The sequence below is a fragment of the Scylla paramamosain genome, chromosome 35 (assembly GCF_035594125.1).
Source record: "Scylla paramamosain isolate STU-SP2022 chromosome 35, ASM3559412v1, whole genome shotgun sequence".
Classification (NCBI taxonomy): Eukaryota; Metazoa; Arthropoda; class Malacostraca; order Decapoda; family Portunidae; genus Scylla; species Scylla paramamosain.
In genome coordinates this window covers 15,593,392-15,619,557 of record NC_087185.1, presented here as the reverse complement: position 1 = coordinate 15,619,557, position 26,166 = coordinate 15,593,392, and the positions used below count along the sequence as shown (strand labels likewise).

At 40.3% G+C, this 26,166-nt stretch overlaps 1 protein-coding gene and 1 long non-coding RNA gene across 3 annotated transcripts in view; one reads left to right on the top strand and one right to left on the bottom strand.

Moving 5' to 3' along the window:
• LOC135090693 (uncharacterized) lies at positions 1-24,897 on the top strand. 2 transcript variants are annotated; one of them, XR_010262085.1, is made up of 4 exons: positions 1-15; positions 16,239-16,410; positions 20,049-20,173; positions 24,382-24,897. It is a non-coding gene; the product is annotated as an uncharacterized LOC135090693 (long non-coding RNA). The 2 variants fall into 2 exon arrangements; XR_010262086.1 differs by lacking the exon at positions 1-15 and adding an exon at positions 11,076-11,090.
• The window catches only part of LOC135090689 (metallophosphoesterase 1-like), a 29,337-nt gene continuing 26,007 nt past the window's right edge, over positions 22,837-26,166 (bottom strand). The window contains exon 12 of the transcript XR_010262084.1: positions 22,837-26,166. The gene's annotated coding sequence lies outside the window, so the exon portion shown is untranslated.

The window sequence follows — 26,166 nt, the reverse complement described above, 5'->3', positions numbered from 1 at the left end:
GTGTGCTAACCAAACGTAAGGTCTTGAGTTGGTTACCCGTGTTTGGCGTGCCAGACCGAAGTGAGCAAGAGTAGACAAGAGATGGTGTAGTGATTAGTAATTATAGTGTTGGTAATGGTGATTGCAGTTCGAGGAAGAGAACGAAGACGATGAGAAGGAAGAGAAGTAATAGGAATAGTGAGAGTAGGAAAATGTATAATTATAGAAACGATAAGAGCAAGATAGGAGGAAAAGAATAATTTCCTGGTAAAAGGAGAAAAAAGGAAGAGGAGGAGGAGGAGGAATAACAAATAGTAGTACGAAGATGAATAATGACACTTGATGATGGAAAGAGGAGTGGGAGGAGGAATAATGCCTAGTAATAGTTCGAGAAGCACTTAATGCTTAGTAGCAATAGCACGAGGAGGAGGAGGGAGAAGAATACCTGGTAACAGAATTAGAATGCTTAGTAATAGCACGAGGAAGAGGAGAAGGAGGAGGGGAGGGGAGAAAAAAAGTAGCTAGTAATAACTGTGATGCTTAGTAATAGTACGAGGGTTATGATACCTGTTAACCCGTTTATTATTTTTATTGTATTTTATTGTCATGTTCGTCTTATGCAAACACTGAGATCACTAAGAAATTGTTTGGATGGATATGAAGAGGGAAAGGATATGAGGTTAATGTAATCTTTGAGAGCTACAGAGGTACCTTTTTAAGAGACTGTCATATGAAAACAAGTTGTAATATGAAAACAAGTCTTTTAAAAGATATAGATGATTAAGAGAAAGATTGACTAGCAGTGAAAGGGTTAATAGTACGAAGAGGAGGAAGAGGAGGAGGAGGAGATCTGGGAAGTTTTCTCTAGTAAAGAAAGAGAAACTAGTTGTTGAGTCACCACCGCACACACACACACACACACACACACACACGAGGAGGGCGTCAGTTTCTTCATGACCTTTCCACTCACTGAGACGACTGACTGATCACTGTACGAGTAGAAAGTCTACCAGAGAATCACCAGTTAGCCCACTTGTCGCTTCCCACACTTCACCGAGCAGCAGCAGCAACAGTAGTAGTAGTAATAGTTGTAGTAGCAGTAGTAGTAGTAGCAGTAGTAGTTACTTTTTGGCGTGTATTCATATTGTCATGCAGCGACCGGCTTTGTAGGGTTTCTAAGGCTTTCTCTTCCGCTTGTGTGTGTGTGTGTGTGTGTGTGTGTCCTCGGCCAACCTTGTCTTGCTTCCTTTATTCGTTTCCCTAAATACTTCATTATTTTTCTCTCTGTTCCTTGTTCTCTCTTCACTATAAATAGACACGTGCCCTTTGTCCTCGCAGTAACCTTCTACAGTTCTTACTCGGCTACTTTTTCTCTTTTATCTACCCATCATTCCTTCCTTTATACTTCCCAGCGACTCTCCTAGTACTCCTCGCTTCTCTCTCCCGCCTTGCCTCATGTCTCCTCGAGCGAAGCGCATAGCCGGAGCTCAAAGTGAAAGTGGAGACAGTGGTGCCATCTGCTGCCAAAATAACACAGCATTCCCCGGCTCGGAGCTTGCTGAAGATGAGAGATCCAGCTAACATGATCAAGTAACCTAATTCTCCTTCCTGGTTGCTATTTCTCAGTCGTGATGTGAGTGTTATGATTCGCTCGCTAGATGGGGTTGGTGCCACTTGATCCTGCGTAGGTAGGTCGCGTCTTGCTTTCCCGCAGCGCTATGTCCGCAAGGTTGAAAGTGCAAGGAAGTTGTAAGGACGATTGCAATAGAAGTCAGTGAATGATGTTTAAAGACGAGAGAGAGAGAGAGAGAGAGAGAGAGAGAGAGAGAGAGAGAGAGAGAGAGAGAGAGAGAGAGAGAGAGAGAGAGAAACTTGCAGCTCCCAACTCTCTCTCTCTCTCTCTCTCTCTCTCTCTCTCTCTCTCTCTCTCTCTCTCTCTCTCTCTCTCTCTCTCAGCGCGTCACCGGTGAGTCACTACTCGTCCCGTTTTACACCCGAGGTCAGGTCAGCGTGGGTAACGGGGTCACTCGTCCTTGGCACTCTTCCGGGCAAGGTCACCGCCACAAGGCCACGAGGGAAGAGGGGCGCTCCTTTCCCTCACCTTTTGGGTCTTGGTGTTGGTGGTGGTGGTGCTACTACTACTACCACCACTACTACTACTACTACTACTACTACTACTACTACTACTACCACCACCACCACCACCACCTGGGCTTTCTCTCTCTCTCTCTCTCTCTCTCTCTCTCTCTCTCTCTCTCTCTCTCTCTCTCTCTCTCTCTCTCTCTCTCTCATGGTCGTTTGCTCATTTACATCAAGATTTTTAGGGCAAACTCTCAAATTTGAACCATAGGAATCTCTCTCTCTCTCTCTCTCTCTCTCTCCTCTCTCTCTCTCTCTCTCTCTCTCTCTCTCTCTCTCTCTCTCTCTCTCTCCTCTCTCTCTCTCAGGTGGAGGCGGACTGGTCAGATGCCATATTTGGAGGTGGAGGAAGGGAACAGGTGAAGGTGAAGGGAAGGGGAGAGAGACAGGTGTCCTTCCTCTTCCTATTGCTGCCCCGTCCTCCTCCTCCTTCCCATCCTTCTCATCCTATTCATGCCCCGCTCTTCCCTTCCCTTCCCTTCCCTTTCTCCTTCCTTCCTTCCTTCCCTTTGTCTGTACCCTTCCTTCTTCCTTCCATTTTTCCTCCTATTTTTTTCCCTTTTCTGTTTTCTTTCTCCTCTTTCACTGTTACTTCCCCTTCTTTGTTTCTTGCCTTCCTTCTCTCTTCCCTTTTCTTCGTATTTCTTATCTTTTCATAATCTTTTACTGTTTCCTTTATCATCACTTTTCCTTCAACTCATTCTATTCATATTGTGGCTCTTCGCGTCTTATTTATTTATTTTTTTTTTTCTTTATTTATTTTCTGTTATTTATTCTCATTTTCAATTTCTCCATCATAATCTTCTCATCACCTTCATCCTATTTTCTTTTTCTATTCCTTCTATCTTTCTCCTTCTACTTCATTCTTCTATAGACGTATAGATGAATGGATGAATATAAATAGATAGATAGATATGAATAAATATAAAGAAAAAATGAAGGAAAGGAAGAATAGGAAGAAAGAGCAGAAATATGGAAAGTTTGGTGATGACATAGTAATGATGATGAAATAAACTGAAAAATAAAAATAGGTAAGGAAGAGGAAAGAAAAATAAAGCATGAATAATCTCTTCCTTCACTTTTTTCCTTTTCTTTATCTCTTTTCGTCATAATTACGTTCTCCTCCCTACTCCTCCCCCTCCTCCCCCTCCTCCTCCTCCCCAGTCCTCGTGTTTTCATGCTTGCCTGTGTGAGGAATAAATGTACTTTTTTTTCACCACGTTCATCAAAGCGTTGCCTTCATTAACTCGTTGTAATGAGAATTATAACGACTTGTGTGTGTTTGGTGATTTGTACAGAACGCTAATTGATTTTTGGTGAGAACTTTTTTTTTTTTTTTTCAAGAGATTCGTTTGGAAGGAATAACCGCTGCAGTAGTGGTAGTAGTGGTAGTAGTAATAGTAATAGTAGTAGTAGTGGGTATGATGGCGGTGGAGGTGGTAATGATGTAACAGTAGCAATACCGTTAGTAGTAGTAGTAGTAGTAGTAGTAGTAGTGAAGGTGGTGGCTTGTGTAGTGATAGTAGCAGTGGTGGTGGTAGTAGTAGTAGTAGTAGTGAAGGTGGTGGCGGTGTAGTGGTAGTAGTGATAGTAGTAGTGATGGTGGTGACGGTGTTGTAGTAGTAGTAATAATAGTAATAGCAACAACAGCAGCAGGAGTATTAGTAGTAGTAGTAGTAGTAGTAGTAGTAGTAGTAGTGGTGGTGGTAGTAATAGTAGTAGTAGTAATGGTAGTGGTAGTAGTAGTAGTAGTAGTAGTAGTAGTAGACTACTAGTAGTAGTAGTAATAGTAGAGGTGGTAGTAATAGTAATAGTAGTAGTAACAGTAGTAGTAGTAGTAGTAGTAGTAGTAGTAGTAGTAGTAGTAGTAATAGTAGTGGTGGTAGTAGTAGTAGTAGTAGTAGTAGTAGTATCGCATCACTTGAAGATCAGTCATGGCCAGCTGCTCTTACGTTAGGTTATGTTACATTATTACAAGGTGTCAAGTAACCGAATTCAATAACACTTAACCTTACATAACTCAAAATAACTGATCTTCAAGTAATAGTAGTAGTAGTAGTAGTAGTAGTAGTAGTAGTAGTAGTAGCTGCAAATAACATAATAAAAATGAAAATCACCATATTTTCTAGACATTTTTTCCCCTACCCACGTAAAAATTCCCATTAACCTCTTCCCCACGGTCACTTGCCCTCCCGGAAGTAGCGAAGTGACTCCGCTCGCCTGGTAACGGTCAGTCAGTCAGTCAGCCTGCAAGTCAGTCAAAGCAGGCGCCATTCAGTCTGTGGAGTGGTGAGGTGAGGTGAGAGAGAAGAGAGGGCGGGCTGGTTACCTTGCCCGGGGGATTGGGATTGTAAAGAGCCTCTCTCTCTCTCTCTCTCTCTCTCTCTCTCTCTCTCTCTCTCTCTCTCTCTCTCTCTCTCTCTCTCTCTCTCATGGTCGCATGTTCATTTACTTCTAGATTTAAGGGGAAACTAATTTGGATCATATACGACTCTCTCTCTCTCTCTCTCTCTCTCTCTCTCTCTCTCTCTCTCTCTCTCTCTCTCTCTCTCTCTCTCGACGCTCGTTAAATTAGCTGTGTGTGTGTGTGTGTGTGTGTGAAGTAAGAGCGCATCACCACGTAAAAAATAACTAAAATAAAGAATCATCAAGTGAAAGAGTTGGTTGGAATCCTCCCTCCACTTTACCATTCTCTTTCCTCTGTCTTCCCTCTCCCCCTTCCTCCCTTCCCCCCCACTCTCTCTCTCTCTCTCTCTCTCTCCTCGGAAATTTAACAAATGATAAAACTGTCGCCCTCTACGTCGGCTTAGACAACGAAGAGTCACAACCACAATCTTCGCCAATCAGATAAATGCCTATTCTTTTTTCTCTGTCCCTTTTCCCAGCCAGCCGAAAGAGCCTATGTCGTGCAAATCGCTCCAATCAACTTGTAATAGATTGGAATTTATATGAAACGCTTTGCATCTTCCGTCAGTTAATGCGTATGACCCAATTCAATAACCAAATGATCTAGAATTCCCTACTGGACGGAATGTGACAACTTAGCCCGTGGAGGACGCACGTATCCGCGGCTCTACTGCCACACTGCTCCAGCCCTTCTGATCTCGCGCGGTTAAGCTTGTTTCCCGGTGGCTCTGGTTAGGTTTGTGGGCTTTAGGGACGCGAGGAGCTTGGCCTTCCATATGCTAGGGTTTTAAAAGTCTCTCACGAAGCTTATCAACCATTTCCATGTTATTGTTGCGAGTGAGAAGGTTCAGCCCTTAGGAAAGAGGGTTTGTCTGCGCCTCACTTATTGTTTTTGGCGAAAAGTGAAGCGTTACAGGAAAAGAAGGGGGTTGACGGGGTGTTGTAGCGGGGTTCTCATCACTGGCGCCGGCTTGGAAAGTGACTGAACCCCGCTAATGTGAACAGAACGCATCGCTGTTTAAATATCGACCATCGTTTCATCACCACTAACTGGGCTGACACACATGCACATACGAACACACGCTCTCAGTCACACATACCTACAGACACATACACATACACATGGACACATTTTCACACATACACACACACACACACGCACGCACACACAAATACACACGTGCACAAACAAGCTGACAGAACATGTTGATGTGTATGCATGTATATATTTGTATGTGTGTGTGTGTGTGTGTGTGTGTGAGTAAAGTTGTAAGTCACAGGAAAAGGTTAAGCAATTGTTGGCTACATCAGCTACTCTCTTTACTGGCTGAGAGAGAGAGAGAGAGAGAGAGAGAGAGAGAGAGAGAGAGAGAGAGAGAGAGAGAGAGAGAGAGAGAGAGAGAGATTTAAAGGCTCTCATACCTCCCTCTACGACTGCTGCACAGAAGCCCAAGGACGTGCAACCTGCAAGACTAAATTCAGATACTGTTATTCTGCACACCTGGCGAAACTCTCTCTCTCTCTCTCTCTCTCTCTCTCTCTCTCTCTCTCTCTCTCTCTCTCTCTCTCTCTCTCTCTCTCTCTCTCTCTGCATTCCTCGTCTTGCCTCATCATCCTGCTTTGTTCATTGAGTTCTTGCAAAACTATAATGGTAATTTGCGATTCAGCTTATGAACTTGTGTGTTATCTGAATTAATGACTCTGTCTCGGTTACGTCTTGTTGCGTTGTAGTCAGAGTCGCGATAGCTGACCAAAGTTCCTCTTCCCTTTTTTCTTCCATTTTTCAAGTTCAAGGTTACGTTGTCCTTGTCGACTTTTGTAAAATGTTGCTTTGTTTAACTAACCTAACCTAACCAAACCTAGCTTGACTTGATATAATTTGAACAGAGAAGCATACAGGAAAGGGGGAAAGAGCGTGATGTCACCCAAAGATGTGGAAGCCTCAGTGACGTAGTAAGGTGGCCGTCACGCGTCATACATGAATCGTAAAAGGAAGACTGGTACGTGTTGTTTACGGCGAGTCAGCTGAAGGCGAGGCGCGTGTCAGTGATGTCATACGTGTGGCCTCAAATATTGCCAATGTGAATGTGACAGTGTGTATTTGCTAACATGCTCGAGTAAACGCTGCTACACAATATTTGCCTTCACTTAACCTACAGGGTGAGGTATACTAACGTATTTTAAAGGTTAGCAGTTAAACTATCGCTCAAATCGTGAAGGTTATCAAACAGGTAGAGGAAATGCGTGTTTGTTCATTGTTTTCTTATATTAGATTAGCGGCGTGGAATCGTTTATTTAGCTTTGTTTTCTTCTCTCGATGTCAAGGTCACAAGTGTTGGATGTGAGGGATGCGCCGCTCCTGGTGCACGTGCGAGATGGGCGAGGTGGAGTGGCAGATTCCAGTTTCTCAAGGCCAGGAGTGTTCGTAGGGAACTGATGGAAGGACGGGTGTGTGTCTGTCTGTCCTGCCTGAGAGAGGAGAGAGAGAGAGAGAGAGAGAGAGAGAGAGAGAGAGAGAGAGAGAGAGAGAGAGAGAGAGAGAGAGAGAGAGAGAGAGAGAAATAGAGGCGCACTGTAGAGAAGGAAAAAAGAGAGATGAGTGAGTAAGACTTGTGACGCACTTCTGGCTACGTCACATCCCGAGATAAGTCCTGTCCACACCGCGCTGCCCCGCCAAGTGAGTGCCCGCTGCCTCACTGAATTATTAACCTTTTTGACTAACTGCTATGTCTTCTCAAGCTCAATAGAATGTTGTTGTGCAAGCTTAGAGTATGGTTTCGAAATATCAGTAAAGAAAACGAGTGATTTGAGTTGTACATTTTATCTCAAGTTTTATATTTGTGGAGTAAATGGTTTTGTTACCGATTCCTTTACCCACCGCAGCAGTGTTGGATCTCTTAACATCAACTACCGTTATTTCAATGGTTACTGCTTTTCTGAGTTTGCTAACTGCATGCCTCCCTCGCTCGCTCCCTCCCACGGCTCTGTTGCATAACACTTTATACCCAAATCTTATTTCTGTTTCTATCCACAACTAATGCAAGAGTTAACCGATGTCTTTCCTCTTTCTTACCATTCACTGATACACTCTGAAACTCTCTACCCGTCTTTATTTTTTCTCCTTCCTACGACTTGAACATTTTTGAAAGAGTATAAAGACACGTCAGATATGAAACTGGTCAACACCGGATTCTTCTGTTTGTTTTGGAGCTCTCTCTCTCTCTCTCTCTCTCTCTCTCTCTCTCTCTCTCTCTCTCTCTCTCTCTCTCTCTCTCTCTCTCTCTCTCTCTCTCTCTCTCATTTTGTGTGACCTGGCTCCTTTAACATGTAACATAAATAAATAACACGTGCCATACTGTCAATACTAGTCAGAACTAATAATAGATGAGTTCATAATCTTAAGCGTTTCGGCGCCTTATCTCGACCTCATTTAACAAGCTGTAATAGATGTTACTGGAGTCTTGAAGGGTGTTTGATTGATTATAGTTAGAATGAACCCTTTCACTGTTATTTGGTGCATCTTCCCTCAACCATTAACCTCTCTTGAGACATCTTTCCTTGCTCTTCAGCCACATTCAAACGTTGCACTGACTAGAGGTTGTAAAATCTATTCTTTTTATCCCCTTCTTTCCTGTAGATGATATTAGGTTCCGTGCTCTGATTCTAGTGCTGTGAATTCTTTCATACCGCAGTGAAAGGGTTATACAGGGATTCTTCATCAATGTAGGAATAAATAAAAAATAAAAAAAAAACCTAATAAGTGATTTATGTGCCCTATAAAAGTAATCCTGATGAGAGAGCGAAGCCTTTCAGAACATGGGTGTGACTGAGGACATGCTGAAACACTTCTGCGCCGCACCTCCATTACTTTCAAAAGGTTTTATATAATTTCATATTTGAAGTTAAGGATGTGTTGTTATACTTCTAGTGACAGATTAACAACATTTCTTCATTATTAACAGGAGAAACACTCTTGAGAACCCGGCTAATCGTCTCTGTGGCCTTTGAAAATAGTTGTGGTGAGAGAGCAAAGCGTTTCTCAGCGCGGGCTTCAATGAGTGAGGTGCGTGGGAGAGAGTAATGCACGGAAGTCAATTACTGTAAGGAGCGTGGATGCGACGGAGCCCTTGCCACTACCTCCGCCACTTGGACCATTTACATGTCGAATTTCTTTATTCCCGGGATTCTGGTCCGAGTTCAATATGTTTAAAAGGGACGTGTAATCTGCGGAAGTAGATGTTGTGGGAGAAATATAGGTCTCCGAGGAGCAGCAGGACCACCACTCCACCTGCCTTCCTCTGTCTCCCCCACTCCCGCCTTCCCTTCCCCGCGGCACAGGAAACAAACAGACGAACTTTTAGCAACACAAGGATTCGTCACGCGTTCGACAATGTTATTTTATTTTTTTCCCTGTGCCGTTATTTAAGACTACATGCATTTATATTTCACTTAATGGCAATGCAGTATGGGTACACAACGGGTGATTAAATGTTAATTATGCTGGAAGATTTAACTAGAAAGTGTTTTTTTTTTCACGATTGATTATTTTCCTCAAGTTTGACTCCGCAAAGCATTGATATATTATTTTAAACATCCGGGTTGGTTTTGCGATTTAATTCACTCCTCGTTATTTGTAAAGATTGCCAGAGGAACTTGTACAGGAGTCAATGAAGCTGGCTGTGTGATGCTTCAGAATTTAAGAGATGGAATTAACTTTTTCACTGCGATACGAAACCTTTAACATCACCAGAAGTAATGCATGAAATCTTTACAAGAATCTACAAGAGAGGGATTAAAAATAATATATTTTCCAATTTCTACACAGTTTAAAGATTGGAGGTGGCTGTAGAACAAGTAAAGATGTCTCAGTGATTAGTAATTAAGGAAACAAGTGCCAAATATTAATCAAAGGGTTAATTAAGGGGAATTTTGATGAAGTCCGTAATTTCTCACCAACTCGCATGCTGGGAGGGAAGGTGACAAACAGGAACAGAATGCGGCATGCTGTGGGGCCTTCCTATTGTAGTCCAGGGTGAGCTGGCGAGGGGAGGGGAAATAACTTTCTGGCTGCGAGGTGTCATGGCCGTGTGTGTGTGTGTGTGTGTGTGTGTGTGTGTGTGTGAAAAGTACTTTGGTCAGTCAGTGAAGTTTTCTTTACGAAAAAAAAAAAAGTATGTCAGCTCCGTATTATTTTGTATTTATATCACTTATTTAGTTCATTATCTCGTTTAGTTTATATTAGTTTTTCCCTTTCCTTTTATATTTTATCAGTTTATATGTTTGATGTTGTTAATCTATTTACATATTTATTTATTTATTTTATTTTATTTATTTATTTATTTTCATTCATTTATTTTATTTTATTTATTTACTTAATTTATGTATTTATAATAATGATAATAAAATAATAATAATAATAATAATAATAATAAACGGTTTATTCTTCAGGCAGTGTGTGTGTGTGTGTGTGTGTGTGAATAACTCCGGCCATTGATATACTGAAACTAACCTTAACCTAGACTCCAAACCTTTCGATCCAGAGACAAATATCACTCGCACTTTGCCTTGCCTTCCTGCTGCAGCCGCTGGGAAGGACGGGCTTGAGTGTGCTGCGTTCCCTGAGGACTTGCTACTGGCCACCTAAACAGAGACCTTGTAAGTGCAGGCCCGTGTAACTTAACGACCGGTGAGCGGGGCGACAGCTTTCGGATATGAGCACTTTGATTAACTGGGGACGTGGAGAGCTTGTGTAACTAATACTCTGTGCAGCGGAGCGAGGAGCAGGCAGTCACTGATCCCCCGCGTTAGTGACAAGCAAGTAGCGTCTCCATGGCAAGGCTGTCCCCCGACCCCCTCCGCGATCCTTGCCCCTTACAACCTGCTGGTGGTTTTTGTGCGTACTGTTCCTACTTCCCCCATTCTCTCTCTCTCTCTCTCTCTCTCTCTCTCTCTCTCTCTCTCTCTCTCTCTCTCTCTCTCTCTCTCTTCCTCCTCTTCAGCTTCGTTTTCTATTAACTTTCATATTTTTACTTCTTTTGCTTTGTCATGTCTTGCTCTAGTGTTTTTTTACAGCATTTTTTCTTAACTTTTTTTTACATTCTCTCTCTCTCTCTCTCTCTCTCTCTCTCTCTCTCTCTCTCTCTCTCTCTCTCTCTCTCTCCTCTCTCTCTCTCTCTCTCTCTCTCTCTCTCTCTCTCTCTCTCTCTCTCTCTCTCTCTCTCTCTCATATCCTTGAACTCTTTTTATGAGTTTTTTTTTTTTTCCAGAAGCAACTGCACTTTTTTTTTCCTTTTAAGCCTTAGCCAGTGCTGTTATCACTTCTCTGTACCAATATAGTATATACGTATCTTTATTATTGCGATATCGTTATCATGCCTATAATCCTCTTATCGCAGTTTCCCTGTTTCTCCAAACTTCACTATCTTGGTGTCGTATCGTGCTTGGAGAGGCGATCGAGACGGGCTTGAGTGAGACTTTAGAAAGGAAGATTCAGTTTATATAGTTTTGTATGTTAATACTTTCTTCTTACTGCCTCCCGCCTTCCTTCTCTTTCATTGGCAGTGAAGGTAAGTTACTTCTAGTTATTTTTTATCTACGGCGATAATGACTCGTTTTTATTTTTTTCGTTTTTTTTTTTATTAATTTGTTACTATGCTTTCTGCCTCTATTTATTTTTTTATTATTTTTTTTTCTTAATCATTAACGTAACTACCAAGGTTTGTTTCACGCTGATTTATCTTTCTTGCCTTATGTTAATTTTCTTGGCTTTTTTTTTAATGCTTGTATCTTCCTTTTTTTTTCATTATTAACTTAAGGTTCGTTTCAGTGCTGTTGTATATTTTTTGCTTTCTCATGTTCTTTATTTTTTGGAAATTATAAATCTGAACTTTTGTTATGGATTTGTTAGTTCATTTTTGCGACGTATTCGTTGTTCATATCTGTACTGTCTGTCATTTTCCATCAGTAAATTTAGACTTGTTTCGCCAGTGACTTTTCCCTCATTTTCTTTATTTTCCGGCAATTATGACTTTTCGAATTAATTTGCTCATTTTCTGTTGCTTCTTAATCTCACATAAGTATACATCTTTTTTTTCTTTTTTTTTTGTCCTCAGTGAAAGTAGACAAGTTTTCAAGATTGATTTGTCCTTTATTTCCTATTTTCTCTCCGGCGATAATGAATCACCATATCCGCATGATTATTTTGTTCGTAATTTTCCGCCGTGTATCTAAGTGGGTCAGTGGAGCCGTCGGTACTTGCTGACTCCGGCCAATGTTTCTGTCCACGCGCTTCCTTGCTATGTTTGAACACAATTTGCTATTGTTTATTCTGGCTTCTCCTTCAAGTGGGGTGGGGCTGGTGGTGGTGGTGGTGTGGTAGTGGTGGTTTTGTTTTGTTGTCTTTTCGTTTTCTTCGTCGTTGTCTTCGTTTTCTTAGGCTTCGTTTTCTTCTTCGTCTTCTTCATCTTTGTCTTGGTCCTCTTCGTTTGTCTTCATAATTTTCTTAGTCGTTTTTTTTTCTTTATTTTTATTATTATTTGATACGACCTATTGCATTATACTTTATTATTTTCTTTTCATCTTCAGTTACAACGATTTCTTAACTTTACGCGTTACATTTTCCGACATTCACTCTTGTATTTCTTAAGAATTTTAAGAAGATAGCATTGGATTCGCGTTCCCACGTTTTTTTTTTTTTTCACTCTTCTTCGCTTACCGTGAAGTGCTGATAAGGATTCGTTCTCGGGAGTAGACGTGTGTCGTAAGTAAGAGAGAGGAAGGGGATTAAAGAGTGAATGAGTGAATGATAGATTGACTTAAAGGCGCCACGGCAACGGGATCACACGGCGGCAGGAGAAGGAAGGACAAAGAATAGAAGTTAAAAAATGGTTATGATCCTTGCGATATAGAAAAAAAAGAAAGTGTGGCGCATGATGTTAATGTTGAGAGAGAGAGAGAGAGAAAGAGAGAGAGTGGGGAAGTGTGTGTGTGTGTGTGTGTGTGTGTGTGTGTGTGTGTGTGTGTGTGTGTCTGTCTGTCTGTCTGTGTCTGAGTGAGCGATTTTATGTCAATGTAACTCCAGTAAAGGAAGAGAGTAACGTGCATGACTGGAATAATGAGCATGACCCTCAGTAGGTGAAGGTGAGCGTGCGGAAGGCGCTGCTCACCTGCCACCTCACTATTGTCAACAGGATGCATACGACAGACGGGTCGGCCAACCAGCGAGTGGACAGCGTGTTATCAGCCATATCCATTGACTGATGCACTTAACCATAATTTTTACGTATTTCTCCTTATCTTTGTTTTTCTCCGTTATTTCACACAGTAGAAGGACAGATGAGTTCAGACAGAAGTGTGTGTGAATTACTGGGACAACTGACGTGACAGTACAACCCACGCTGACCTCACGTGCTCGCTGGCCAGTGTGTCATATGGATCCTGGTTAATACTGGCTGGGTGCGGCGCCTCTCCCCTCCCCACCCCAACCACAGCCCTTCTCCCCCCTTATTCTTCCCCTCCCCCTCCCCAAGACGGCAGAAAAACAGGAAGGATGTAATATAGAAGCAATACTAGTAGGAAATCATTAGTTTCGTGTGAATGAGTGAAAATAGATTTTATAAAAAAAAAAGTTACAAGGTTGTTTTATATTTGTTTTTATTTTATATTATTTTATATTAGTTTTCGTCACAAACTTAAAAGTAAACAGGAAAAATTTTGTAAAATAATGATACTACTATTACTACCAACTACTACTACTACTACTACTACTACTAGTAATAATAATAATAATAATAATAATGAAAATAATAATAATGAAAATAATAATAATGAAAATAATAATAATAATAATAATAATAATGATTAACAATAATAACTATTTTTTTGTGACTCAAAGGTGAATAGGAAAGATGAAAGTAAAAATGATAAAATAATAATAATAATAATAATAATAATAATAATAATAATAATAATAATAATAATAATATTTTATTATTATTATTATTATTATTATTATTATTATTATTATTATTATTGTTATTATTATTATTATTTTAATGACGTTTTGAAGGGTAAACAGGAAAGATGTAAGAAAAAATAATAATAACAATAATAAATTTCGTGACTAGCTATGAAGGGTAAATGCAAAAGATGAAGTAAGCATAGTATTAACAAAAGATGAAGTAAGCATAGTATTAACAAAAGATGAAGTAAGCATAGTATTAACAAAAGATGAAGTAAGCATAGTATTAACAAAAGATGAAGTAAGTATAGTATTAACAAAAGGAAGCAGTGGGAGTTTCGTGCTAGTAATACAGAAAAGAATGCAAGGTCGCGTTTTAAACATATTCTAGTAATGTGTTTTTTGCCCATGTTATAAAAAAAAAAAGAGCAGATAAAGGATATTAATAATAAGTAAATAAATAGAAAACATACAAGGTTACGCTGATAATGTAAGCGATAAGTTGTTTTCTTTATCCCTCACCAAGTTATCAAGCCATTTTTCCCCTGTATGCATTTGCTGGTAGGAAAAAAAATATATATATCTGATAGTTCGTGAGGAGGAAATTTGAGTGCTAAGGAATGTCTTGTTAACAACGGGTTTTGATGAGTGATTTACCTTGGCGTGAGGAAATAAACATGCAAGACACACATACCAAGGACGCGTCAATAGGGGAGGAGGTGGAGGGGGACGAGGAGGAGGAGGAGGAGGAGAAAAAGTGGATGGAACTGGATACCAAACAACAGACTAACCCGTAGATCATTAATAGGCCGTTTGATGTAACTACACTACTCTACATTTATTACAGTATTAGAGAACCCAAGCCCCAGTGTGAAGGTAAAAAAGGCGCAGTTTATATAACAAATGTTGTTGGTGTAATATTGAAGAAATAAATGTTTGTTGATGTGCTAATGTGTTATGCATGTAGTGGAGGAGGAAGAGGAGGAGGAGGAGGAGGAAGGGGATTGAGAAGAAGAAAAGAATAAAAGAAAGAGGAGGAGGCAGAGAAGGGAGAGAAAAAAGAGGAAGATGAGGAAGAGGAGGAGGGAGAGGAGGAAGAAGAAGAGGAAGAGGAGAAGAGGAAGAAGCAGAAGAAAAGGAGGAGGAGGAGGAGGAAGACGGAGAGAAGAGGAGGAGGAGAAAGAGGAAGAGGAGCAGTAAGAAGAACTAGAAGATGAGAAGGAAGAGGAAGAAAAAGGAAGAGGAAAAAAAAGAAGAAAAAATGAAAATAAAAAGAAGAGGAGTAGGAGGAAGAAAAGGAAGAGGAGAAAAAAGAAAAAAAATGAAAACAAAAAGAGGAAGAGAAGGAGGAGGAGGAGGAGGAGGAGGAGGAGGAGGAGGAGGAGGAGGAGGAGGAGGAGGACGACAACGACAACGAAGAAGAGGAATGTAAGAACACATGACCTACACCAACCTAACCTACCACTCATTCGCATCTTAGGTTCTATTTGTGTGCACTGATAAGGGTTCAACTTAGAGGAAAGCGAGTCGTCACCTGCCGCTGCCTTGTTTCTCATTGTATACACTCGCTGGTCATGGTCACTGCATGTGTTCCCATTACTCCTAAGACGTGTGTGTGTTGTATTGTGTTGTCTGTTGTGGTTTGTTTGCTTAGTGTTTTATTTACGTACGTCTTGTGCTTTGTTTTGTCTGTTTCGTTGTGTTGTTTAAATGTACGTTTTCTTGAGATCTACATTTTTTTCATTTTATTTTGTTTTGCTGCTTTGTCTTGTGTGTGAGCGCGTGTGTGAGTGTGTATGTGTGTGTGTGTGTTTAGGGCTTCCTAAGTGAGCCCTCCATTTGCGGTTCGTGCGGTATATTTTTAGCATTTTTTTTCTGCATCGCGGTCTTCCTCCTTAGTGTAAGACGCATTTTGTTCACAGCCTGGCCTGCTTGTGAGGATCTGATGCTTGAGTATAGTTTTCATCAGGAATTATGGAACTCAAATTTTAAAGCTAGTAATTTCTCACTAGTAATCTCTCTCTCTCTCTCTCTCTCTCTCTCTCTCTCTCTCTCTCTCTCTCTCTCTTTCTCTCTCTCTCTCTCCTTGCCCTCCTTTTAAATTTAACAGTCTCTCACCACTTCAAGCTAAGCCTTTAAATACCAGCCTACCTTTAAATTTCCGTCACTCTTATTACCACTCTGCCTTTTATCTCAGTGTGTTTTTCGTACATCAAAGTAAAATGAAGCTGGCACAACTGATCTAGACAAATAAATAAATACGAAATACGTAACTGATATATAGTTTTAACTTTTATATAGTTTTTTTTTTTTTTTTTTCGCGAGTGAGAGCGAGTCAGTGTGTGTGCGCGCGCGTCGCAGATCAAGTAAATATAATAATAATAATGTAATTAATACCTGTTTAAAAAGGAGGTAAATATTAAACTATTACGAAGATGGTGATGGAAACACCAATGAAATCCCCAGTAACAAACGCTGGAACCTGCTAAATGTTAGAGACGAGACTTCGAAGCGTTTCAGAATTCGGTTCACGTATGGCCAATTGAACCCTGCGCTCCTTCCCTACCTGCGCATATTACAAAATCAACCTTTCCCGCCTCATTACCAAATCGGGGGATGCATTAAATTTGTGATCTTTCCTATTTTCTGACTTGTAAAATGTGCTTCTCTCTCTCTCTCTCTCTCTCTCTCTCTCTCTCTCTCTCTCTCTCTCTCTCTCTCTCTCTCTCTCTTATTTGTCGAATCACTCTTTCAGGTTATACGGTCCTAAGCACAGTTAAGGCTGCCCGCGAGTAACTGCCGGTGAATGGAGGCTGCGCATGCTCAGTGTGAACCTCGGCAGTGGCCAGGCGCCGGCAGTTACGGGCTGTAGTCAGTACCTGGCTTGCCGTTACCGCGACCACTACCGCCACCGGCACCGATATCACGTTTGTATATATTTTTATTTATATATAATATAATATAATATATATATTATGTATCATTTTTTTTTTTATTTTTTTTCTTATAATGCTTGGTTTAATGTTATATTCCTTTCACGTTTCTGAAATCTTAATGAAACTTTGGTAATGGTTTAGAGTATTTTATTTTTCGAAGACAACACTGGTAACAAGAGTACAAGAGTGATCGTAATTAAATATCTAATACCTGTAGTTTCATTTTTGTTCGTAAAACTGCGTATGATTATTCAAATGAAGGAATTATAAATCATTGGTAGTTGAATGGCTAAAATCATGATGTTATTATCTTTGATTTACGAATATTAGTTTGATTTTAAGGAGTATACGTCTGTACTTTAAATCAAATAGCCTTACTTAACTCGGTAAATCGAATATCCATACCTAACCCAACCGCGGGGAGTTCTTGGACTGATAAGCAGGATGAAAACTTGACCCGGGAACACAATGTCATTCCCTTGCACGTCGCCAGTCGGTTCCAGTACTTTTATTAATCGATTGTTCCCTCGGCGGAGAAGTTAATAAATATTTCCTGTTTGGTGAGTGGTTTAGCTCGTCACTCACCTGTAACCAGACTGCACCATGCATGAGCCAGTGTATTCTAGTTAAATATGACAATGGAATGTGGTAGTGAGAGGAAACGCAGGGTGAAACACAGGTATTTTATTATGCTACTTTTCTGCTCTTGCTTTCTTCATTGTGTACTGACTGGGAGGTTTAGTTTGTGACGATCTTGTACCTGAGGCCCGGTTTCTGAAAACCTTCTGTGGCGTTCCTCCACCATTTTAGAAAGGCTTGAATTGAAGTTACACGGGTTTTTAAGGTATTTCTATAGTTCTAGTTTAGCGAGATTTCTGCATTATTAACAGGAGAAACACTCTTGAGAACCGGCTGTTCATCTCTGTGGCCTTTGAAAATAGTCGTGGTGAGAGCAAAGCGTTTCTGAATACGGGTGAGTCACGAGGAGCGATACACAAGTTGCGTCACCTCCCAGTCCCTACTCTGAAGAAGGCAACAACTGAGACGTAACGAAACTTGACATAAGAATAAAGTACAGATGCCCAGAGTAGTGATGTCATTGTACAAAACGTTGCAGACGAGAGGAGTGTCTGGCAACTACCGTCTTGTCACAGCTCCTTGTTCTTTGGTCTCTGCGAACCTCTTACTATAAAGCAATTCATTTAGGTCCACGTATTAAGTTTTTCGCTTTAGATACGAGATTCAGTGGATATTGTAACATCACTACCTGTGCTATTGTACTTCTGCTTCCTCCCGTGTTTCCTCAACATTTCCACTTTGTCGAGTGTTTGCGAAAAGTCCTGCCGTGTTTCCTCCTCCCGCCGCGTTTCCACTGTTATGTTTGTTACAAGTTACACGTGTTTCTCGATCAATAGTTAATTAGCACTTCTGGTCCAATCATTAGTCTTTCGCTAATGAATCGTGCCCTCATTAAAACTAGTTCATTGGTATTAAAACTATATTTGGTCAGATTGCAATTAAAAGGAACACAAAGAATTCCAATAAATCGCTCACGTTTATAATCTACTTACTGCCAGATTTTTGTGTGTATAATTATGAAAAAATGTGATCATGATATTCAAATTTCACTCGTCAAACTGAGGTCACGCACGTATGTATACTTTTCACGTGTTTTCTTATGTGAGACGAACCCATGTGACAATGAACTCCCTACTTAGTAATAATAATTTTATAATAATAATAATAATTATAATTTATACCAGACTGACATACTTGCATGTGATTAACAGACAAAGCGACACACACACACACACACACACACACACACACACACACACACACACACACACACACACCTAAGGCTAAATCTAAACCTATCTTAGCACCTGGGTTTTGCACGAGCGGAGAGGGCAAGAAGAAGAGGAGGAGGAGGAGGAGGAGGAGGAGGAGGAGCCACGTGTCTTCTCTCGCATAACTTATGTTGCTCCAAAAAGTTTCGTGCGTAGGAGTGAGTTGGTTGTGTTGAAGTGACAAGCTGGTGACGTGATGGTGGTGGTGGTGGTGGTGCCCCTCGTTTCTTGCTATAGTGGTGTTTGTGCTTTACGAAGTGGTGTGTAAGTGGTGGTGTATAGTTTGGTATCACACAAGATGGTTCTGTATGGGTGCGTAGTGAAAGAAAGCGGTGGTTTAGTGTGATGAAACTTAATACTACTGCAAAATATGGTGATAACAATCATACATAGTGGAAAAAAAATAAATAAATAAAAGTGACGTGGGCGATTGTGAGTGGCTTGTGTGTGTGCGCGTTACGGCAATCTCAACAGAGGCAGATGTGATGGCATCGTGGCGTAGCTTGGGGTATTATAGTGTGACGTGATAGTGGTGGTGGTAGTGAGTGGTTGGCTGATGCTGGTAATACTGTGGCGTTCACCGGACTGAGCTGGTCTGCTAAATTAGGACGAGGGAGGCAGAGGCAGCAACGACGACCCTGGCTCACCCACTGACTCACTCCACCGCTTGAGCTTCTGACTAAATTTATGACTCAACTCTGATAAGTGCGACGCATAAGTGGAATCGGCTTGAAAAAGAGAGAGAGACGAGAGGAACTGCACGTTAGAACTGTACGTAAAGTCGTTTCACTACTTTCATCGTAAATCTGCATAATAAGAGACAATTTGATTTTAGGTGATGAATGTCTTGTCTAGTTTCAGTTTATCTTGCATTTTTCATGAGGCGCTTTCCCAAGTGTAATTATCTTCGGTATCGTTGCGTTGACCTTTCAACTCTGGGAATGTTCGTGATAAATGGACGTGTCTGATGGAATTCCATGTTTATCGTTCAGGTTATCGTGGAAGGATTTTCAGAAAGGATATTGATTTTTTTTTTTTTTTTTGGGTGGGGGAGTGGAACTGTCCTTAGTTCAAGGGTACATTATAATTAAGATGTGTTTCGTTCTTCTCGCTAGCAAGTCGATACGTATTAGTAGAAGCCTTTTCTTTTCCTCGTATTTTGTTGTTGACGCGTGAAGCAAGTGAAACAAATGTCTGGCAGGAAATGACTCGCCTTGAAAGGATATAATAAAGGTTGTTTATCTTTAGAAACTTCTATTGCCAGTTTTTGAGATATTTTCTTGTATAATTGAAGCTTGTGGACATTAACATTGTTAAAGTCTGTAACGTGTTTCACATGTACTCAGTAAGCACAAGCGAGTCGTAACTAGATGGTAATGAACGTGCCTACCTCCGATTGTTAATGAAGCTTTTTTTTTTTTTTTTTCCATAATTGGCGGCTGTCCAAAGGCTGGTTGTCGAGTAAACAAAGAAAAATGTGGTTCCCTTGTGGTTAAATGCATTGACTTGTGGTTTTGCAGTTTATCACTTGCACTATACAATGAAAAACATCGGTAACGAAAAGTCAGTTATTTCACGGCAGGAAGTTTTTTTTTTTTTTTGTTTTACATTTGGTTGGAGTTTTTTCTTTTACATTTGGTTGGAGAGAGAGAGAGAGAGAGAGAGAGGGGGAGCATAATAGAATCAGTCATTCCACGCAAATACTTGATAAGCATACAATGTACGTGTTTTTCCTACAAGTGCACGCGACTGCTCACACCTGATGATGACTACTTACAGGGAAGCACCTTGGCCGATACCCCCCTGCCCCCTCCGCCTTCGTCCACCGTGGAGGGGAAAGTGCGGCCGTGAGCGCGCGCACGCGAGCACACACTGAATATCAGCTCAGAGGGTTTCCTTGTGTTGTGAGTATAATGTTAGGTGTACCAAAGGATACAGTTGTCTATTTACAACAACTTAGGAATTCCCAACGGTTCCTTTCTTCATATTCAATTCACGTCATATAAATAACTTTTTTACCTCTTGAGAAATATACCTTACATTAATGGACGTATCTGTCGTTTTATATATATTTTTGTTTTATATATTTTTGCATGGTTCACATTCAAGGATGTACCCTTAGTTGTTTTTTTTTTAACAAACCATCCATAGTCTTGTTATTCCTTAACAAAACCTCTTTTTTATGCATCCATATTCTCTACCAAAGCTTAACAAAATACTCGTTAGATTTAAGCACTCATCCATAACCTATAAATCAGTAGTAGTCTTATTTTTAACGCTTATCTGTTTTATTTATTTATTTATTTTTATTTTATTTCTTTTTTTTTTCATTTTTCGTCTTGTCTCGTGTACGGAGACTGCACTATCTTGGTCTCCCTGGTAGTATGGTATGTAATATATATGTTTTAAAGTTCGTGGAGGTCAGACACAAGGCAAGGGCTTGAATCGTGTTCTTGCATACGATGACCTTTCCCCCTTTATATTGTAACCAGGACTGGCGGTCGGACAGTCTCCAGGGAAGCCATCCAGCAATACAAATGCACGGCCAATAGAGGTTTAAACTCTTTCAGTGCTAGATATGTGTAATAATTCCCAATCCTAAGAAAATAAAATCGAAGTTTTAGACTTTATCCTTGCTCTTCAGTCTTTTAAAATGTTGCAGCCTTGAAAAGACAAAATGACTTCCTATTCTATATATTTTATATGCGTCTATGCAAACGATTTTTCTTTCGATTTTAGTCACTTTTAGTGTTTAATGATCACCACAACTGTGAAAGCTTTTAGTGTAATTCAAATGTAGAAAATGGCATAAACTTCGCGGCTCTAGATTCCATATTTTAATATTATTTGTATATCACTAGAGAGTTGTAAGTTAAAAATCCTCTACTTGATCATCCGCTACAATTATATCCTTGTTGGTGACTGCCCGAGTTCATTTTAATCATCTTAGAGCGGATTAGTCAGGATTCCTCCCCACCCCGTTTCCCCTCAGTCCATTCACCACCGTCTCTTTATTAGTAATCTCCCGTTTCCCTAATCCCTTACAACTCACCACCGTCTCTAATAGTAATCTCCCCATTTTCTTCATTCTTTACCGCTCACTACCGCCTCTATTAGTGATCTCTCCATTTCCTTTATCCCTTCCACTCACCACTGTCCCTTTCTCATAGTAATCTCCCCGTTTTCCATATCCCTTGCACTCACCACCGCTCCCTTCTTAGTAATCTCTCCGTTTCCCTTTTCCCCTTCACTCACCGCCGCCCCTTTTATTAGTAATCTCCCCGTTTCCCTTATCCCTTCCACTCACCACCGTCCCTTTTATTAGTAATCTCGCGTTTCCCTAATACCTTACCCCTCATCACTGCCCCTTTATTAATATCCCCCCGTTTCTCATCTTCCCTTAACCCTCACCTCAGCAGAGCCCAGAACGCTGGCAAACACGGAGGTGCTGCTGCTGCCTGGGAGGAAGTGACGCTGGGAAAAAAGCAAGGTCATGGCGTTTGAACGGAGAATGAATGAGATAATTGAGTTTGCAAGGCCATTAGGGGAGGATAGTGCATAGCCTAGTCACACAACACTCGAGTAGCGGAAAACTGGAGGAGTTACGAGGAGTTAGACTTGGGAACACCATATCCTGAAAAAGGATCTGCGCCGCATCACCACGATATCAAAAGGCTCTAATTGAAGCTACACGAATGTTTTCGAGGTTATAGTGACAGATTAATAGGATTTCTACATTATCAAAGGGAGCAACACGCTTCAGAACCCGGCTAATCATTTCAGTAGCCTTGTAAAATAGTCGTGGTGAGAGCGCAAAACGTTTCAGAACGGGAAAAGCAAGGAGAATGGAGACCAACCGAGTGACTGACAAAGCAGGAAAGGTGTATAAATTTTACGGTATGATTGTAGGAAAAGTAAGGATTAGTGTTAAATACGCAGTACTTGCATTCAACAACATAACCGCAGGGGAGAGGACAGACTAAGGAACAAGAATAAGATTGAAGTGAGGATGAATTACCGGGGAATACTGAGAGAATGGCCAAGGAAGAATAGGAAAAGAAACGGAAATCCAAGTCATGTCTGATAACAAAGATTCTGGAATTGTCAAGTTAACAGCATGACTGACGCTTAATACTAAGTGCATGAGAGAGAGAGAGAGAGAGAGAGAGAGAGAGAGAGAGAGAGAGAGAGAGAGAGAGAGAGAGAGAGAGAGAGAGAGAGAGAGAGAGATTGGGTGGGGTAATGGATGCATAGAGGCAAAGGGGAGAATAGATAGATAGATAGATGGATGGAGGAAAGGGAGGGACAAGATAGTACATAAATTAAACAGGAGAGGGGATCTAATCATGTTGATTTGTATTTACATAAGCAGCGCAGCTCGGGTAACTAACCAGTGGCAGATACGTTAATGAAGACACCAGACTCACGAGTATTGTAATAACGTGTCATCAAGCACCAACTGTTTTGCAAATCCTCCAAATAATGAGGACGGTTTTGGTTAGCTTTGGTCATCTTTACATAATCTACAGCACTAAATTAAAGCAGAGGTAACAAAATTAAATGAAGATGTTGCTTAGGATTTATTTATAGCAAGATCTTCACAGGCAGAGTTGAAGTATTGATGTTCTTACAGATATTTTGGTGCTTTTGATTGTCAAGACTATAAATGGGGAGGTATCCACTGAAATAATACCACTTCAAAAAGGGTCATGGGCATCAATGTATACTGGGAAGAGAGGTGCCACTTAAACTATGTGCAAAACTAATACTGTAGCATTTGCTATCATGTTGGTCACTGTTTATTGAGCACAGAAAACTAAGAATCAGCTATGATACATTTAATATCACATTTATTATCTGGTCACTTCAGGAGAAAAGTATAAACATTCATATTGCAATGAATGTTACTTAGGTGTGGAATGAGAGAAAAGGTCAACAATTCACATGTGGAAATGAATTACTTGAGAAATGTCTGTTATGCAAAGAAGTGATGGTGAAAGTGGTGTATAACAAATTTACTGTCAGGTGAAGGTGAAGAAATTAACGGTGTTCAAGGGGATCAAATCCACCAGCTTAAGATTCTGGGCAGAGAGTGGCAGGTGGTGAAACAAATTTATCAACTCAAGTGAAAGATAAATTTCAGTGTGTGCATGAAAAAATGCTTAAGATGAATGCTAGGAAAGAGGTCTTGATGGACAGTACAGAGGTAAAATAGGAAGAATATAAATGTATGCCAAAGATGGAGTGAAGTCAGGATACCAAATGAAGAGGGAACAAACAATATTAAATAATATATTTCAGGTGTCTGGCAGGAAAAATAATTGAGTAATGAGGTCTAGTGGAAATATTACAAAATATTTACTGAATGTATTCATATGAAAGAAATGTCAAGGTGTAATGAAATGACTAGTAGAAAATGTAAATCACAGTTGTACACGTGCAAGGTTAGACTAGACTGCATAATTATAATACTGTATCAAGAGTTTATGAACACTGTAACCACCATGGTGTGCAGGTGTTTGACAGGAGAGCATAATTACCTAACCATGAAAATTATCATGCTCTTTTCCCAAATTTTTTGCTTTATAAATAAATCAGTTTAGGGCAAGGTTAATTAATAAGGTGATTGGAAAAGAATCAATAGAAAAATATCAAACTTAAAGTTGTGGAAACAATATTAACTTGTTACATGACTGTCAACACACCAGTGGAGACTTGGTGTGTCACTTCATACATAGAGAAGTATGTAAACAAGTTGCACATTTTCCCATAATTTTTCTAGAGTGAATACTGACTGTTGTTGTTTTCCTATTTACATAAAAAAATTTTATGAGATCAGTTTAGGGTTAATTAAAAATACATAATTATTAAAAATGTCCTCAGTATATAAAAATCTGTTGTAGGTAACCAGATTGCAGTGTGAGTGGGGAGGGGAGGGATGCTTTCTTTGTACATCATCAGCACAGCTAACAGCAACTCTAGTTCATATCAATTGGGGGTTTCTGCCTAAAGGGGTCATCTTGCCCACCACCAACTTTGACAAAAATTGTGCTGCTGCTTGACTGACTGACTAGTCAGTCCTACAATCATGTGTAGAACACATTTTTTTCAGGGATGAATGGCAATGATGCAGCCTGATGAACACAGGAGTAGAAAGATGATGGTGCCTGAAGAATATGGGATATATTGGCTGTATGTAGCAACAAGAATAAAAGGACTACTAAGACAACAACAACAGGCTGGAAGACTTGGAAGGACTGCATCAATGAAGAGGAAGAAAGGATTAAAATAGAAGAAATATGGAGAGGGGGCAAGGTGAAAAAACAGGCTTGATAAGGTCTGCATCAAAGAAGCACAAGAAAGAAAAGTGGAGGGCTTATGAAGAGAGGGGGGGCCAGGTGAACAGGCTTGGAAATTATTTGCATCAAAAAGCAAGAAAGATGAGAAAGACTGTGTGTGAAAAACATGTAGTTGTTTGTTGTGATGCATGGATGGATGGGGGATCTCAGTTGGGAGTAAAAATACACACACATACACAGTGGGCACAGTCAGTATGTGTGTGCACAAAACGAACTAGTGTGTGTGTGTGTGCACAAAACAAACTACTGAATAAAATAAATTCAATATTTTTTCTTGTTCTACTTCGTTCACCTCTAACTAAACACACACACACACACACACAAGGGTACCTGTTCTTCAAAATGGTGTCGTTACTAGTAGTAACCTTTCTGATGCCCACCAGAACAGCCCCCCTGATCTAGCTAGATGAAAATATTCTCTCTCAGTTACCTTGTTTTGTTGGTCATGCCTAAACCATGTGCAGCATAAAAAATGTGAGATGAAAAGACCTTGTGTAATGTGTATTTTTGGAAAGGATAAGTCACCTATAAAACAATACTGCTAATTAAAAATGGGCAAGTAAGTATTATCTACTAACTGTGGCAACGGGAAGACACAAAAGAATTGGGGGGGTGGCATTTCTACTGAAAAAAGATGAATAAATTATAAAGCACCATTCATACAGGGGCACCTTGCATGTGCAACAATGCAACAATTCACTAACTATCTCGTGTGTGAGGTGCTCCTTGACACGCATGATCTTTTTTAAGCAGATTTTCTGGGACCCACCCAAGTAAAAGAAAAATACCTTGCAAATAAAGCACCCTGGATGTACACTTAACTGTTGCACATACAGAAGACCTGCATGTGCAAGATGCTTCTTAACCTTGATAAAAGGTTTGGGTGATACTGCCAAGTTAAATGAGCACCTTGAAATTAGAAGCCTTCTGTATGTACAACAACCAACCTGATGTGTTAACTTGGGTGAGTCCCAAAAATTAACTAAAAAACTGTATTCAAGAAGCATCCTGTATATGGACAGGTAATCAATTGTTGCACAAACAAGGTGTCTCTGCATCCAAAGCGGTTCTTAAAGATAGTCTAGTCAAAATTTGGGTAGAAATGCCAGCTCACTTATTTTTACCTCTCCCTCTCCACAGCAAAATACACAACCATCAAATTACTCTCATTAGCAGTATTTTTCAGATGACTATCCTTTCTAATACACATTACAAGGAACCTCTTTCATCTCACATTCAATGCTTGCACATGGTAGCCATGACCAACAAAGCTGGTAGCTGGAAGAGCAACTGAACTAAATATGGAAAATTTACACAAAAGCAAAACATAGATGGGATGGATGTACAGTACAATGAGTAGATGCATGTGAGAGGAATACATCATGAAGTAACCTCAAAGGGTTTCTTCATTTAGACTGATCAGTGCACTGGGTTGTGGGAAAGCTGTGGTAGACCAACTCTTTTCTATTAAGCTCTGCTGCAGATTCCCAGATATACTGTGCCACACCAATCCAGTGCTGCTGGTGTTGCTCTGAAGA